Source organism: Rattus norvegicus, chromosome 5 (assembly GCF_021556685.1).
Source record: "Rattus norvegicus strain SHRSP/BbbUtx chromosome 5, alternate assembly SHRSP_T2T, whole genome shotgun sequence".
Taxonomy (NCBI): Eukaryota; Metazoa; Chordata; class Mammalia; order Rodentia; family Muridae; genus Rattus; species Rattus norvegicus.
Genome location: NC_141538.1, coordinates 3,815,155 through 3,830,624, shown reverse-complemented (window position 1 = coordinate 3,830,624; position 15,470 = coordinate 3,815,155). Strand labels below are relative to the sequence as shown.

Sequence of the window (15,470 nt, the reverse complement as noted above, 5' to 3'; positions counted from 1 at the left end):
ATGTAATTTCCAATCGACCTCTAAATACTTGGCCACACCCTGGCTTACCTTGGCAACGAAAGTAGGCCTGTTGTCTGACCAGATTACCTTGGGCATTCCAGACCTGGGGAAGATTTCTTCCAGTATCTTCTTGATGATTGTAGAGGCCGTCTCTCGTTTGGTGAGGAAACCTTCTATCTATTCCTGAAAAGGAATCTACAAGCACTAGGAGATGCTTGTGATTATATTTTTATGGTTTTATCTCAGTGAACTTCACTTTGAGTTTTTACTAAACTTTTCAGGTCTCTTTGTCTTGTTTGTTTGTTAAGCATTCACTTACTGACATACCTTATACTTTTTATTGTCTCTCTTGGCTAAAATCCTAAAGTCTATTACATATATTTTAACTATTTGGACAAACTTTTTATCTCCTAAATGAGTCCATTTCTTAATTTGGCAAAGTGAGTCTTTTGTTTGTTCTTTGGGGGGTATAGCTTTCTCCCCAAGTGTGTCATTGTCCTTTTATCTTTTAAACAACTTGGGCCTTTTCTTCTGTTGTACATTCTAAGTGAGGCCATCCCTTAGTCTAATCCCAGTTCCCAGTGGCTGTTTCTTGTAGGCCTGTAACCAGGATAGGCTCCTGCATAGCCATTTCCCGAGCCACTTTATCTGTTTTGTTACTGTCCCATGTCACTGAATCTCTTCCTTCCTGATGTCCTGTGCAATGACTAGTACTCACAGTTGTTGGCTTCATCAGGGCATCTAAGAGATGACAAAGGCATCTGTGGCACTGATGTGCTGGGGGATTGGGGTTCAGCCATCCCAGATGACATTGTTTTGTCCACCATGGCAGCACCCACTTGTCTCTGACTTTCATTCATGAAGAGAACTTTTCCCGTCTGTGGACAAGGTCCTCGGCTTTCAGCAGGGGTCAATCAGCCAGTCGCAGAGGTCTTTCCTCCACCCATGTTCTTCTGTCAGTGTTTGACACTCGTGCTGTGGTGGCTCCAGGTCCGGATTGGGCAGCAAGGTGACCAGATTGTCCCCAACCGGTGGAGAATCTAGTCCATGGCAGCTGACCAGTGGTCCCATCTTTTGGGACACTCTATCAGCCACTCTATCACAGTTTAAGTCCTGGATTGGGTGATAATTGTTAGTGCCCGGCTGGCAGGAGTGATGTGTTCCAAGCAGAAAAGCACTAAGCCATTCATCTCCCAGCATCAGGTACTGGTGCACTGAGACAGGTCTTAAGCTCCACATACACAGTCTATAGATATGTATATACATGGCCTCACCCAGCCATTTTAGCCCACGCAAGCCAATTTGGAGAGCAATTTTCTCATGAGCAAGGGATAGGGGTAGTCAGGGATGACCATGAATTAGTGGGTGGGTTACCCAGCCCACGCCAAGGTCCACTGTTCTTCGGGCAGTCCATAAGTATTGTTCGTTGTCAGTAGCCCCTTGCACTCAAGGTCTTTGGATATTGGCCCACTGGGGGGCATAGGAGCCCAGAGCACTGGATCCCTGTATCCACAATTCCCTTCTATCTCTGTGTATAGCCAGCACTCTAGGACCAAGAGGCTCTCCAGTGGCCCCTCTTGTTCTTTCTTGGGCAGTCCCTGACCCAGTGTCCTTTTTCTTTGTATTAGGCACACTGATCTTTAGCCAGGAATTCTCTTCTGTTGTCAGGTACTATCTTCCTAGGTTCCCTAACTACTGTGGCTAGTATATGTTCCTCTCTTGTCTTTTATCTCTCTTTAGCTCTCTAACTTCTTCTTCTTTTTGTCTCTTTTCTTCCCTAGCTTTCTGTTCTTTTTACCTCTTTTTTTAACCTTACTTTTTCTGTAACTTATACTAACTCTCAGCAACATATAATAACTCTCTCAGTGACTTAGCTTAACCCTTTAAATTTTTGTAACTTTTTCTTCATATCTTTTCCTTATCTTAGCCAGATTGGTGGGGCATTTTTCAGTCCCTCAGAGACCCACCCTTGGAGTCTGCTAGCAGACCTGGAGCACTCCCTACCTTCAGGCGTCTGAAGAGAGCAGGCAGAAGTGGGGTCCTTCTATCCATGTCTGGAACATTTTTTCTGGCCTCTAGTAGGATTCTGTCTTTCCTCGGTAGTAAAGAAGACCTGTAACAGTTACTAACAAGCATCTCAAATGGGATGGTGAGAAAACAAGAGAATCTTGAGAATAGAGGTCCACTGAAGAGGGCAAATAGCATTTAGTCACACAGCTAAGTCGGGAGGCTTTCTTGGGACAAAAAGGCCTTGTGTCTGTGAAACAGAAAAGTGAGCAGAGGGGCAGCCTATCTGTTACCGGCTGTCTCTCTGGACTTAGATTTTCCCTTAAGGAGTACCTTCCTTTAGTGCCAGCTCAGTGGCTTTATCGCTCAAGAGACCCATCCTCTAAATGGCACTAGGCTTCTAGTAAGAACTAATAACAAAAGGATGGAGAGATGGTTAGAACCTAAATGTTAGATACTAAGCAGCTGACAAAAGAATTGTAACCAGTTCACCTGGGGCTTCTTGTCTCTTATATCTAATAAAGAGATTGTTAATACTATAGTACCAACCTTTAATAAAAAAAAAATTAGCTCTCTCCATGTCTCAGAATATCAGGACTGCAGTAGTAGTCCTTCACCAAACTGTCTCAGTGGGCTAAGGGCCCATGGAAAAGAAAACATTAATCCTGACCTTGGCCACAGCCAAAGCCTGAATTCTAAATTCTGACTGGCAAAACACAACAAAGTTCTTTACAGTTTGTTGTAGATTTTTTGAAACTATTTTAGGGGCTTCTCTGTCCCCAAACCTGGGACATTTCAACCACAGGGGCAGGAACTGGCTGCTGTGGGGATAGGATCAAAGGCATTCTCCATGCTAATGATGACCAGTGAGAAAAGTAATTTAATGCTGGAGACTGACTCCTCTCTTGGAATAGGGCCAGCAGATAAGGCAGGCTCCCTAAAGAACTTTTGTTAATGAGCACTCTCTTTCTGTGAGCAAGAGTTGAAGGTCTGGCCACTAAAAGCAGAAATTTCTTTCTTGTTCTTGTTTTCTTTAGAGTCCTCCCCCACCTCACTCTCAGCCTTTTTAGATCATTCTTCCTGTAGAATTTCTAACACAGCCTGTCCCTTTTTTATAGCCTGTTGACAGCATTTCTGATCTTTTAGGCTCTACGCACTAAGTGCCATATCGGCTGAAACTCCGCCTTTAAGATTCTTTGCTCCCAAGCAAAATTTAAATCCTTTTCTAGCTTATCTCAGCTGTCCACCATGAGATTCCCAGAGATCGTGAACCAAGGTGTAGTAATTCACTAAGAAATCTCTCTGTAGTGTTTCTTTTTACCTTAAGCCTTTTCCTTTTAAACAGCTCCTGAAGAGCCAGAAAAATTGGGTGAGACTTGAGAAGTCCCCATGCTCACTGCAGCAGCTCTGCAGCTAATTTCGCTCCCCCCTACTGTGTGTTGGGAGCACAAGCACAGATAAAACACTATGTTTTTTTTAAAAAATTAACGTTGGCTATCAACCAACACACCGCCACTAGAGCAGGGTCTATAAAGTTAAGTTTTTTACTCACTATACTTGTTTCATACCGGAGGCCAAATCTGGGGAACTTTTTTATTTACGAGCGGTTTTTTCCTCAAGGTTTTTGTTAATGTCTGTTTACACAACTGTTAACAGCAGCTAGGCTGCTCAAGGGGAGTAAAGGGAGGGGCCTCTCTCCTTGGGGAGGAGGCTCAAGAGAGAAAGACAAAACTCCCTGGCAGAAAACAATTTCTCTCAAGCAAATTATTTTTAACTTTTAACTTAAGCACCAAGAGGACCAAGTAAAACTCTTTGACGAACAAAGCAAACAGTTTCATGATTTCAAACACAGTCGTCAGTCCAAGATTTTAAACACAGTCGTCAGTCTAAATTCAAAAACGAAACAAAAGCCAAAAAGACACTCGATAATACCACAGAAAACAAACCAGACAAACGAGACCAAGACAAAGCATCCTATAACCAATTTTCACAGATGTCTGGTACCTTCAGTACCTGGCCCAAACTGCAGCTTAACCTTAGCTGCTTTTGGGATGAGATGGACCATCTGATTCCACTTCCCAACAGGATTTCAGAGTGTCCTCTTGTCCTAACATCCGTCCAATGGTCCACCATCAAAGACAAAGGGGTTATCACAGTCTGCCCCATGGCAAAGAAAAAGAACACCAAACACAGAAACAGAACACAGACAGCAGACACTAAGGAGCACTCTGTCTCCTTTGTTCCGGAAAACCACAGTCAGGTCCTCCTGACTGCCCACAGCCAGGCTCTTCCGACTGTTCTCTGCCCATGGAACGTCTTCCAGGGGCTGCAGCCTGCGGGCCCCGGGGCATCACCCACTTCCGCAGCCAGAGGGTCCTCACGAACCACAAAGGCAGCTGCACTGAGTGGGGATACACATCCAATCTCCTAGCACAGGGCAGGAATACACATCCACCCTCTTAGCACAAGGCAGGAACACACATCTGCCCTCTTAGCACAGGGCAGGAATACACATCCACCCTCTTAGCACAGACACAGAGTGAGACTCCACGTCCACTCTCTAAGTACTGACCAGAGTGAGACTTCACCGGTACCAAGACACACACATATACACACACGGCGGAACCAAAACAGAGACAGACACAGACTGACAATTGCGGCGCCGCTCACACAGAAACACTCAGACAAACATCCAACTCACCTCCAAGGGGTCTTCGGAGTCTGGGGTGGTCGCGCAGATCCCGGACGAGCCCCCATTTATGAAAGATCCCATGCACAGAGACCCTTACTCAAGTCTTGGGAAATCACGGACCCCAGACACAGAGAGACCATTTTGGATGTAATAAGCAAAGGCGAGGTTTATTACGGAGACCTATTACAGAGATCTCCGGGCTGACACATATCCCACACAGGAGACAGAGGTGTCGGCCCCCGAAACTCAAAAGTCAGAGGGTTATATAGAGAAGGCTAGGGGGTTTTGGCGTGGTTACATACAATTGGCTCATTCAAACATAGCAGTGAGAACAAAGCAGAAAGAGTACGTGTTAGAAGTCAGGGGCTTATCAGGGTCTGGAGGATGGCCCTGAGTGAGCTGGGGGGGGGGAGATGTCTTCCTGCCAGACGTCCCATGAATCAGTCCCATTAACTCAGGCTGGTTCTTGCACTCCTTTTCTTTATGGCTTGCTAGTCCTGCCTGGACAGTGTTTCCTGTGCTCCTTTATCTTTATGGCCTGCTAGTCCGGGCTGCAGGGCTTAGCCCTAGGTCTGTGGTTTTTTGGGGTTTATTCTTTTAATTTTATATTTCTAAACCTAGAATTCGTATAATTCTCTTTTCAGAATCATTGGGTCAATTAAATATACTATCATATCATCTCCTAACGGTTATATATTGACTTCCTCCTTTCCAATTTGTGTCAGTTTGACCTCAATTTGCTGTCTGATTGCTCTGACTGGACTTTGAGTACTATATTGAAAAGTAGGGAGAGAGTGTGCAGTCTTGTCTATTCCCTGATTATAGTGGTATTGCTTCAAGTTTCTCTCCATTTACCTTGATATTAGCTACTGTTTTGCTGTATATTTCTTTTATTATGTTTTGATTTGGATGTTGAATTCCTAATCTTTCCAGGACTTTTATCATGAAGTGGTGTTGAATTTTGTCAAATGCTTTCTCAGAATCGAATGAAATAATTATCTTTCTTTTTTCCTTTGATTTCATTTACATAGTGGATTATGTTTATGGATTTCTGTATATTAAACCATCCCTGCATCCCTGGGATGAAGCCAGCTTGATTATGATGGATGATTGTTTTGAATTGTTTTTGGGTTTGGTTTGCAAGAATTTTATTGAGTATTTTTGCATCGATATTCATAACGGAAACTGGTTTGCAATTCTTGCTCTTTGTTGGGTCTTTGGGTGTTTTAGTTATAAGCATAATTGTGGCTTCAGAAAATAAATTGTGTAGTGTTTCTTCTATTTCTTCTATTCTGTGGTATAGTTTGGACGGTATTGGTATACGGTCTTCGATGGAGTTATGATAGAATGCTGCACTGAACCCATTTTATCCTGGGTATTTTTCAGTTGAGAGACTTTTAGTAACTTCTTTTATTTCTTTAGAAGTTATGGGAATGTTTAGATGGTTTATTTGATCCTGATTTAATTTGATATCAGGTATCTGTCTAGAATATTTTCCACTTGATCCAGATTTTTCAGTTTTGTTGATTATTGGCTTTTTTAGTAGGATCTGATGATTTTGTAAATTTTCTCAGATTCTGCTGTTATGTCTCCCTTTTCATTTCTTAACTGTAAAGTGAATGTTTATTTGAATACTTTAGTTTAGTTTTACTACTAATTTATTAGAAATTGCCACATGGTATATGTTCCTCAAGACTGGGGTTTGTCAATGACTTCAAATTTGGGATCCTCAAAGATGAAGGTAGGAAACTTATCCATCTCTCCTTTACCAACATTTCTTTAAGGTTAAAAAGCTCTCTGTCCAGATATTGGTGATACTCTGGGCCAGTATCAACAGGTCCTCCAGATGTCTGTTGCTTTGTTTTGACCTCTTTAATCTTGTCCATGAAGTTTCTGTACAGGATCAAGTTCCTTATTAAACACCACAGCTGTAACACCAATGTTCCTCCTCAATTGCACAGAGACTACTGTACAAAGGACAGAGGAGAGCCTGAAGATCCACGAAACGATCTTGGTTTAGTCGGTGGTACTTGCACTGAGTCCCAAGTTGTTAGAGTCACCAACGCCACTACGTTCAACTCCTCCCTTTCATTTTGTTAATTTGAATACATTCTCTGTGCCCTCTGGTTAGTCTGGTTAAGGGTTAATCTGTCATGTTGATTTTCTCAAACAACCAGCTCCTAGTTTTGTTGTTAATTTGTTTAGTTCTTTTTTGTTTTCACTTGGTTGATTTCAGCCCTGAGTTTAATTATTTCCTAAATCAGTGTATTTGATTCTTTTTTTTTCTAGAGCTTTTATGGGTGCTGTCAAGTTGTTAATGTATGCTCCCTCTAGTTTCTTTTTGGAAGCACTCAGAGTTATTAGTTTTCCTCTTAGCATTACTTTCATTGTATCCCATAATTTTGGGAATCTTGTACCTACATTTTCATTATATTCTAAAAAGTTCTTAATTTCATTTCTCTTTTTTTATTTCTTCCTTGACAAAGCTATCATTGAGTAGAACATTGTTCAACTTCCATGTGTATATGGGCTTTCTGTGTTTTTTGTTGTTATTGAAGAGACAGCCTTTGTCTGTAGTAAGATGATATGATACATGGGATCATTTACATCTTTTTGTGTTTGTTTATGCCTGTTTTGTGACTGATTTTATGGTCAATTATGGAGAAGGTACCATGAGGTGCTGAGAAGAAGCTATATTCTTTTGTTTTAGGGCAAAGTGTGCTAAAAATATCTGTTAAATCCATTTGGCGGAAAATTTGTTAGTTTCTCTATGTCTCTCTTTACTTTTTGCTTCCATGATCTGTCCATTGATGAGAGGAATGGTATTGAAATCTCCTACTATTATTGTGTGGTGTGCAATGTGTGCTTTGTGCTTTAGTAAGGTTCATTTTATGAATGTAGGTGTCCTTGCATTTGGAACAGAGGGACTCAGATTTGAGAGTACTTCTCAGTAAATTTTTCCTTTGATGAATATGAAATTCTTCCTCTTCTTTTTGAAAACTTTTAATGGAAAGTCAATTTTGTTTGATATTAGAATGGCTACCCCAACTTGTTTCTTAGGACAATTTGCTGAGAAAATTGTTCTCTAGTCTTTTACTCTGGGGTAGTGGCTGTCTTTGTCACTGAGGTGTGTTTTCCTTATGCAGCAAAACGCTGGGTCCTCTTTAAGTATCCAGTCTATTAGTCTATTTCTCTCTATTGGGAAATTGAGTCCTTTGATGTTAAGAGCTAGTAAGGAAAAATAATTGTTGTTTCCTGTTATTTTTGTTGTTTGAGGTGTAACTATGTTTGTGTTTCTTGATGCAAGAAAATAAATTTCTTTCTTTTCTCCGGTTGAAATTTCTCTCCTTCGGTTAGAGCTTTCTCTCTATTATTTTTTGTAGGGCTGAATTTCTGGAAAGTTATTGTGTAACCTTGTTTTTTATGGAATATCTTGGTTTCTCCATGAATGTTGATTGAGAGGTTTGCTGGATACTGTAGCCTGGGCTGGTATTTGAGTTCTCTTAGCGTCTATATGACTTCTGCCCAGGATCAGTCTCTGGTGAGAAGTCTGGTTAATTATGATAAGTCTGCCTATATATGTTACTTAACCTTTTTCCTTTACTGCTTTTAATATTCTTTGTTTTGTGCATTTGGTGTTTGGACTATTATGTGACAGGAGGAATTTCTTTTATGGTCCAATCTATTTGGAGTTCTGTAGGCTTCTTTTATGTTTGTGGGCTATCTCTTTCTTTAAGTTAGGGAATTTTCCATCTATAATTTTGTTGAAGATATTTAGCATCCTTTTAATTTGGTAGTCTTGACTCTCTTTTATACTTCTTATTCTTGTTTGATCTTCTCATTGTGTCCTTGATTTTCTGGATGATTTTAGTTAGGAGCTTTTTGCATTTTACTGTTTTTTTTTTTTTGGCAGTTGTGTCCATGTTTTCTATGGTATCTTCTGCCCTCAGAATCTCTCTTCTATCTTTTATATTATGTGTGATTCTTGCATCTATGACTCCTTATCTCTTTGTTAGGATTTCTGTCTCCAGGGTTCTCTTCCTTTGTATTTGTTTATCGTTTATATATCTGTTTTTAAATTTTGGGTTGTTTTGTTAAATTCCTTTACCTGTTTGGCTGTGTTTTCCTGTAATTCTTTAAGGGATGTTTGTGTTTCTTCTTTAAGGGCATCTAAGTGTTTACCTCTGTTTTCCTTTATTTCTTTAAGGGAGTTTTTTATGTCCTTCTTAAAGTCCTCTATCATCATTATGAGGTGTGATGTTAAATCTTAACCATGTTTTTCCAGTGTTTTTGGATATTCAGTATTTGCTTTGGAGGGAGAACTGAGCTCTAGTGGTATGAAATAGTCTTGGTTTCTTTTCTTAGCTTCCTACACTTGCCTTTCACCACCAGGTTGTCTCTGGTGTTAGCTTGTGTTGTTCTCTCTGTTAGTGTCTTGATCTTTTTGTAAGCCTGCGTATCAGCACTCCTGTAGACCTGTTTATTAATAGCCAGATCTGTGTTCTGAGAGCTGTGTGACCACTCAGTTCTGGATGCAGGCAAAAACAAGAAGAGACCTGTCCCAGACTTCTCCTTGATTTGTGTGTCTTGAGGACTGTAGGGGAGTCTCTCAGAGAAGAAGAGTTTGTCTTCCCTCTGCTCTCAGGTGTATCAGCCTCTGGTTTCGTCCCATGAAGAGCATTTTAGTGAAAAATAGCAATTTGAAAAAGGAAAAAAAACATATAATATGTTTGGTTCAAGTGAAATTGACTTGACTCCTATTCAATAAGATAAATGTATTAAGAGAGTGATAATTTTTGGGCCAGACCTCACCCAGCTAAACTTTTTTCCATGCATGATGGAACACACCTTTAATACCAGGAGACTGAGGCAAGCAGATCTCGTGATTCCTAGGCCTGCCTTCTTTACACCATGTTCCAAGTAGATAAACACTGAAATACTGGCCTGTGGTACATGTTTTCATCCCAGCATTCAGGAGAGAGAGACATGCAGATCTCTGCGATCAAGGTTAATTATAGAGCAAGTTCTAGGATAGCAAATTTTAGGAAGTGAAGTAAATGAAAAACATAAAGCTGCTAATAATGCAGTAAGAAAAGAGGGTCATGTTCTAGTTGCAGAAAGCATCATAATTCTATAGATTCAGCCATGTGGATCTGGATTTAGAGTCAACAATATAAGGGATTCCTGTGACAATTGATGTCAGCTTGAACTAAGAAATTAACTGTGATTAGGAAGACATCATCATCCCTGTGAGAAAATCTGGAAAGTATTTTCTGAGATCACAATGAAGCTATGCTCCAGAGACAGCCAAGCTTTTACCTCATGATGACAGTGGAGTTGGTAATGTATAAGATTCATCCTGGTGGTGGTGGCTATAAAGAGAAAATGGAGAGTAGCTGAGACTTGGCACTGTGAGATTCCAGGGAGTATCATTGGTAAAGATGCAGTCTCAGTTTCAGTTGATTGCCAAAAACTGAAGGGAACGTGCAAATGAGTTAAAGAAGGTTTCCATGAAGAAAGCCTGTGAGAGATTATTGATAAATTATAGTTGCTGTGGAAAACTACAGTGAATTGGAGATGCCAGTACCATGAGATGATGAACAGCAACAACAGCAGCAAGGGGAAGTCAATCAGAGCATAGATATGTGCATCACAGACTTTACAAATTGAAGCTGTAACATTTAATGTGCCTTGGAGAACCCATAATATTTGAGAAGGGAAGCAATGGTATATCTGTTGAGGAAAGCTGCTAACCAGGAATGGAAGCTCACAAAAAGAATTGTTGTGCAGTCAACAAAAAATGTCAAAATTTCTAATTTTCAACATGGTTTTGACATCAGACATGGAGATGCAGAGTTTAGAGTTTATCCAGAGAGGTTTTTTCCCAGTATTTATTCACTATGAGATTATTTGATGTACATAGCATACATCATCTAATTTTTGATTTTTACTTTAAAGGCAACTAAACTTATGTAATTTAATGAATCTCAGAAAAGACTTTGATCTTTTGACTTTTAATATTGATGAGACTGATAAATACTCTGGAGACTCTTGTAGTTAGACTAAATATAATTTACATTACGCTATGTTTAGGTATGACCTCCATATACTCATATATTTAAAGAAGCCTATGTGGACTAGGGCAAAAATGTGTTTGTTTGGCCCAGAAAGTGGCAGTCTTTGGAGTTGTGACCCTGTTGGAGGAAGTGTGTCATTATTGGCTTGGGTTTGAGAGCTTCATCTTAGCTCCCTGAGGATGACAGTCTTGTTCTTTTTGGCTATAGAACAAGATGTTGCACTTTTTTCTTCTCTTGTGCCATGGCTACCTGGGCATTCCTATTCTCCTGTCTTAATGATAATGGACTGATTCTCTGAATCTGTAAGCTGGCACCCTTACAAAATGTCCCAACAAAAGTTAGCTTAGTCATGTTGTTTGCTCTCAGAAGTAAAATCCTAAGACAGCCCTCAGGCTTGAATACTTGTTTCTGAGTTGGTTGATCTATTCTGGAAGGTTGTGAAATCTGTAGTAGATCTTGTATTGAGAGAGGGGTTATAACGTATATTAGTTATGGAAATTTAGGGTCACAGAACTTGTAGAATGAACCTTTCTCTCCATGTAAAGCTAATGTATTGGAACGGCTTACAGTCTAGAGTCCAACTAATCCCACAATGGCTATAGAAAGTAAAAAATGTAATAATTTCTTAGTTGCACAAAGTTGGATGTTTCAGGTGGTCTTAAGTAATGGCGCCAAAGTGGCCACAGTACCGAGAATCAGGAGTAGGCCTGGTTAATTTTAAGAAAAGGCAGAGACTCTGATCATTTGTGCTAAGAGAATGCCAATGCTTTACTGAGCTTCACAGTACATATAACCCAAATTCACTGGGTGGAAAATCTCAGGAAGCACAGTGGAAAAATGAGTTTACATTCTCAGCAGGAAAACAGAAACTGAAACCAAGAACTGACATCAAAGATGTTAAAGTCCAGGTGTTACATCCCAGGCCCAAACAGAAAGTTCAGAATGTTCCTTTCTAAAGAGAAAGGGCTTTCAAATGCATCAGAAAGGCTCAGCAGTGGGTAAACACTGAGGGTCCCCAAGGGGGACCAACACTTCAGTATATGATGGAAGCCAGAAAAATTGTGATCCATTGTCAGTGAAGAAATCAATGAACTTACAAGGTGGAGGAAACAGGCAAATAACAAAACCTTCATTGTTTGATCTCCTTATATAGCCTTCCATCAATAGTTATGTCCTAGATTGAAAGATAATCTTTCTACTTCAAGATTTGAATCAAAATCCTGGCAGCTGTTCAGTCCTGTAGGGAACATCAAACAGAACTCAACAGCTGAAAATCAGTCCTCTAGGCAGGCAGACAGCAGGCATAAACTGGTAGCTATAGTCCTCTCCTCAAGCAGGCAGACACCAGACAGGTATAGTTCAATTCTAAAGAAACTGATGGGCTCACTGACCAAAATAAGGGGAGATTGTGGAAGTAGCAAGCCACCATAGGAACCCCATAAGCAGTTTGGAGAGTTTCTCTTAATGGCTGCTTATTACAAGCTGAACTTAGCAATGCTAGGTAAGGTGAACCAATGCACGTGTATTGTTAGCAAAGAATAGTGAGGTGCAGCAAATCAAATGAATGCTCAGTGCTCAATTCCCAGTGTTGTGGGTCCCGATTTATACTCCTTATTTCCAAGGTTCTATCATGTGTTTGCTATATCAAATCATATTTTCACTTTTGTCTGCTTCAGGAAAACATTCTCTAACATATATGTTCCAGATAAATATCCCTTTACCTGTGTGTTCCAGCAGAATTTTCTTTGCTATAACTAACTTTCCAAAGAAACTAGAAGTATCCACTTTAGCAGAGGCAGTATGTAATTCCACCTATTACTACTTCAAATGACAAAGTGAAAGAAAGGAGCAGGTCTTGTAGTCATTGTGCAGTTGAATTGTGCTCTCTGGGCTGTTGTAGAGAAGCCAAAATATTTATTTTTCTTACTCATTTATTATTTATTAAATGTATATGCATTGAGATGATTCCTGCAGGTGGCATGGCAGGAAGAGAATAGATCTATAAAGAGTTCAGACTGAAAACTAACTTTAGCCTGACTTGCAGGATCAAATTTTGGGAGTCTGATATCATGCACATTATTCTCATATATTTAAATACCATATAATTTGGGGGAAAAGTTTCCTGGTGTTACACAATCTCCAGTCCACATGAAGGCACAATTGCAATGACATTTAACTCAAATATTTATTTCTTCAAAGAAGATGGATTCTTTCCATCGACTGCCTGTATTAGCTTAGTGACATAGGAAAGGACGTGGCATCGCTTCATTCATGGAGATAGCTTAAAAGTTGTTTGGGTTATTATCTACATCTAATCCTTGTTGAGGGAGTATGAGAGGGTTCCTGTTAATCCAAACACCGTAAGAGTTGTTTTGAATATTATTAATTTCTGTGCATCTGTTAATCCAAAGAAGGTAAGAGTTATTTGAATATTATTCATCTCTGAGTCTGGTTGTCGAAGCTTGATATGGCCTGGTGTAACAGATATTGCAAATTACCAGATTATTAATCACATCAATCCCCAGCTTTCCAGGTTCTTTGTCCTTTCCATGGAGTCAATTACCCTGCATGCTCCTGGATTCCATGAAGACATGTAGGGAAAAGGGCTTTTGTGCTACCAATCATGTATGTAGGTACAAATATGTATTAAGTGCATGTGTATATGTGAACATATGTGTAGAAGCCAGAGAGCAACTTTAAATTTGTCTTTCCTCAAGAGAAAACCACTTATTGGTTTTTTTTAGTTTTTTTTTTCAGACAGAGTTAAGAACTGGTTTGGTGTTCAACTAGACTATCTGGCAAGTGACTCACAGGAATATACCTGGCTCTTACTCCTCAGTACTTGAGTCACATGTGTGTACTTGAACACCCATTTTGTTTTGTTTTAACATAGGTTCTGTGTTTGAACTGGGGTCCTAATGCTTGCTCAGCAAGTATTTTACAGAACAAATATAATTCTTTCCCCAGCCCTACTTTTATTTATTTATGTAACATTGCTGATGGCCTGCAAAAGGAGATAAATTTATGTAGGGAAATATAACAAGGTTGTAATTAAAATATATTTCCATGTTTGTTCATGTTTGCAGAAGCTGGGTCAGGTGATTGATGTTGGATTGGAGGTTGGAGTAGTGTGTTCAGCAAGCAAATATGAGGTCTGCAGAGCCTATAATCTCAGGTTGGAGTACTTATTGTAGTCTTAAGATTGAGAACTGTAGAGTGTGCCAGTGACCTGGAAATATATAAATCATAGGGCTTCTGTTGAGTAGTCCTGAGGATGGGTTCTTTCTTTTGAAAGTCCACATTCCCATCTGAGACTTGCTGAAATTAGATGAGTCCATACATATTGAACTAGGACACCCTGGTTTACTCTGAGCCTCTGACTTCAGTGGTAAAGACATCTAAAATGCAAAACGTGCTCCTTTGCACAAAACATCTGGGCACTAACTTTCTAGGGGATTTTCATGGGTATTAATTCTTGTCTCCTTAAAGATCATATGATTTGATTCTTAGTAGTGGATAGGTTATTAGTGGTGCCACTTTCTGCCTCGCTACTATGTACAAAGAGTTCCAATCTTAGTTTCTATAGGCACCTCCCATTGCATATATCCAAGGATCCCCCTTGCAAGGTGGGCTGAGTGGTTGCCACTTGATAGTGGATTCCTGCCTACCACTGACATGCTGAATTGTGTATTTTCCTTCAGAATCTAGGTAAAGTGTACAGATACTTGGCTGACTGCTTGCCATTGACTTGTAGTTGTCCGAGAACTTGTCTGTTACTAGCTCCCAGTTTACTCTGCTCTTACTAGGATATTTGAATCTTTTAATATTGATTGTGGCTTTTCAGGATGTGTGGGAATGAATTTCTGTGAAAGGTATTTAATTTTTTCTTATGTATATAGATTTGTGTTGTTTTGTGGTGTGTGTGTGTGTGTGTGTGTGTGTGTGTGTGTGTGTGTGTTTTGCATGAGTGTGAAGGTATGTCTTCCATGTGCGATGGTAAACATATTCATGTTCATTCATTCATTAGGGTAGACATTGTGTGAGTTCCTGGATTCCTTTGTAACTTATTCATTGAGGCAATGTTTTAAAATGAACCTCAGAGCTGCTGGAAAACCAGTACATCAAGACAGCCAGTTTGTTCCTGGGGTACAATGCTGTCTGAATAACAGGTAGGTTGCCATGCCCATTCAGTCTTTCTCTTGATACAGGAATTTTGATCTCCAATCTACAAACTTATGCCGCATGTACCATATTCACTAATCCATAAATCAGCTCATGAAAGAGGTTTTTCGGGCGAGTGGGAAGCCCTAGAGGGGATGCTACCTTGTGAGTATAGACAAGGTGAGAGATAGCTGGGGTGACTAAGGCTTTATTTTTTGTGTCCATGGTAACTGTGGCATCTAAATGGAAACATACCCCTCATAGGGGATGCTCATTTGGAGCTTGGTGTTGAGAGCACAGAGTGAACAAATATTCTGAAGACAGAGTGATAATGTGCCTGTGACCTTAAAATTTACTCAATGATCCAGAAACTTCAACAGTAAAGCCATTAATCACAATGCTGTCAGGTAAAACAGAAAGAACGTCTTAGGATTCTCTTGGAACAAACTGCACACAATGCCTGTTTCAAATCCAAACGTCCTGGACTTCAATGGGTGATGCAATTTTTGTTTGCTCTCAGTGATACAACAAAG

At 40.0% G+C, this 15,470-nt stretch overlaps 1 pseudogene; it reads right to left on the bottom strand.

Annotated features, from left to right (window-relative positions):
* Window positions 1-6,388: 6,388 nt before the first annotated feature.
* Window positions 6,389-15,162, bottom strand: LOC148005573 (ATP synthase peripheral stalk subunit F6, mitochondrial pseudogene; annotated as a pseudogene).
* Window positions 15,163-15,470: the final 308 nt, after the last annotated feature.